The sequence below is a fragment of the Penaeus chinensis genome, chromosome 6 (genome assembly GCF_019202785.1).
Source record: "Penaeus chinensis breed Huanghai No. 1 chromosome 6, ASM1920278v2, whole genome shotgun sequence".
In the NCBI taxonomy this organism is placed as follows: Eukaryota; Metazoa; Arthropoda; class Malacostraca; order Decapoda; family Penaeidae; genus Penaeus; species Penaeus chinensis.
In genome coordinates this window covers 22,894,508-22,897,007 of record NC_061824.1, presented here as the reverse complement: position 1 = coordinate 22,897,007, position 2,500 = coordinate 22,894,508, and the positions used below count along the sequence as shown (strand labels likewise).

General features: G+C 41.2%; 2 protein-coding genes across 5 annotated transcripts in view; one reads left to right on the top strand and one right to left on the bottom strand.

Moving 5' to 3' along the window:
* The window catches only part of LOC125026291 (OTU domain-containing protein 5-A-like), a 13,617-nt gene extending 12,534 nt beyond the window's left edge, over nucleotides 1–1,083 (bottom strand). Inside the window, exon 1 of one of the 2 annotated variants that reach the window (XM_047614610.1) lies at nucleotides 879–1,083. The gene's annotated coding sequence lies outside the window, so the exon portion shown is untranslated. The remainder of the gene's footprint in view (nucleotides 1–878) is intronic. The other variant, XM_047614611.1, reaches the window with a different exon arrangement.
* LOC125026290 (neuropilin and tolloid-like protein 1) overlaps nucleotides 1–2,500 on the top strand; it is a 435,365-nt gene that overhangs the window by 182,834 nt on the left and 250,031 nt on the right. The gene's annotated exons all lie outside the window — the stretch shown is intronic.

The following is a 2,500-nucleotide window of genomic DNA, read 5'->3' as shown; positions in this document are numbered from 1 at the left end:
TTTGGATGAGCTTCCCCTTTCCACACGGAATTACCTCTTGGTGAATTTTTTCTCAGTGTTAATTATCTGGCATCTGAATAAAAATAATAATCATAAAGATAATAGTAGTTGCAATAATAATGATAATAATAATAATAATAATAATAATAATAATAATAATAATAATAATATTAATAATAATAATATCAATGATAATGAGAATGATTGTAATACTGCTACTAATAATATTTGTAGAAGTAGTAGAAAAAGAAAATATAAGAACAATAATGATAATGATCATATCAATGATATACTAACAGAAAAATTATAATAATACCAATACCAATAACAATACTACTACTATTAATAATAATCAGAATGATGATGATAATAGTAATGAAAATTATGTTGATGAAAACAACAATAACAAGAATGACACTGATAATAACACTGAGGATTACAATAGCTTCACTTTGCCACAGATACAAACTGCAGCCCCATCATAGCAATACATAGTGCACAAATTCCTAGTACTGTCTGTCTGTTTTCATTTGAATAATTCATTCAGCCTTCAAACCCATACAATAATCGTGGTATCCTGATGCAAATAGTTATTCATAACATTAGAATCATTTAATTCAAGTAATATCATTGATTTTCACCTTCTTGTTACTTCTTTTATAATATCTGTGAGTATTATCACCAACTCCCTGTTCTGATAACATGACTTGTAACTCGTTCATATTTTTCTGTTGATGGCATTTATATATCTGCATTCCTTTGCTACTGTTATCATCATTACTCACAACTTACACCATAGCGCATTTACGTCTTAATTATGACCATCTTTCCTTGTATCTCATAACTACTTTACTTCTTTTACTGGGTCTTATATATACTTTTGTAGTTATCTTGCCTATGGGAGAATTCAACAGAGGTGGGGGTGACCAGGCCCTTGTGTTCAGTGCCCTGCGTCGTCAAAGGTCACTTTTCTGTCTGTTTTCCCCAAGCACGTTCGGGGAGTCGGTGTTCCTGGCCAAGTTCCTGTGTAGAGCCCGCCCCCCCCCCCCCCTACTGGCCAAGAATTTCCCCTTTCCTGTTTCCTTTCCGCCAGCCATAAGCCCCAATAACTCCCCGCAGACTGCACAGATCCCCCCCCCCCTTCCCGCCCCACTCCCGCCCCAAGGGCCAGCCCGCCGCTCGCCCCACTCACCTTGAACTTGAAGAGTGCGATGCCGGTGATGAGGATGTAAAAATCAGCCGTGAACAGTGCCAGGTTGAGTGCCGTGGCCGAGGTGACCCGGATGACGGCTGGTGCCACCACGTAGAAGAGGAACTGAGCGGCACTGAAGCCCCCCACCAGTGCCAGCACGGGCCAGGTGTCCCAGCGCACGGAGCCCACGTCGTTGCGCTCGAGGATGGCCCTGGGGGGGAGGGAGGTGATTGAGGTCTTCGCTCGAGGATCAAAAAGTGGGGGTCGTCGGGTTTCATAAATGGGGTTCTCGGGGTTGACGCGAACTCAGATTGTTAAAGCAACAGGGATGAAAAATGTCAGACCTAGCATTTTTCTGCTCGTAATTAAAAAAAATGCTAAAATTATAAAAATGTTAATTGTTTGGTTTAATTATGTTTTTGTTTTTGTTTTGTGAACGTGGGACTTAATAAAAATATCACACGAAAAAGGAATAAAAATATAAACTGTCAGATTTAATAAATATGATTCTTGGAGGGAGGGAGATGCCCAGGGGAGGGGGGGGTATGAGAGGGGGATAATGTGGAGGTGGACTGAAAGGCTGGATAAATGTGGACGGCGATAAAGGAAACAAAGAGACAAGACGGGGAGGAAGGGAAAGAAGGGGCGGGGCAGGAGGGGAAATGGGGGGAAGGGGAGGGGGAGGGGAAGGGGAGAGAGAGGAAGGAGAAGGAAGACGGGGAAGGAAGGAAATGGAAGGAGAGGAGGAGGAGGAGGAGGAGGAGGAGGAGGAGGAGGAGGAGGAGGAGGAGGAGGAGGAGGAGGAGGAGGAGGAGGAGGAGGAGGAGGAGGAGGAGGAGGAGGAGGAGGAGGAGGGACAGGGGAGGGGAAGAGGACATTAAACAATGGAAAACGATGTTAAAAAAGAAAAGGGAGGAGGTAAGAGAGAAAGCAGAAAGCATGATGTCCGGCACAAAATGCAAGCCTGTGATAAATTCTATTATGTTCCAATGCTACTCTGAGTTTTCAGTTAATTGAAGAAAACATTGCATCTACGTATATTTGCAATATTCAATAAAACCTGTCTCTGTTTCGTGTTTAATGAAATCATCAATATGCTAAGCAAATATTTCTTTTTTGTAATCAGCTCAGAAAACAACCTCGTGTCTCGTACAAAAATAGGAGTGTGTTTGTGTTGTAAAATATGAATGTTTGTGATGCTCATTAAAGTTTAAATTAGTTTCCCCTTGATATGTAAAAATAAAAAAAACTACTTCCATAACTGGTTCTTAAATACCTTTATCACGAACAGAAACGAAAGTAGTTTTT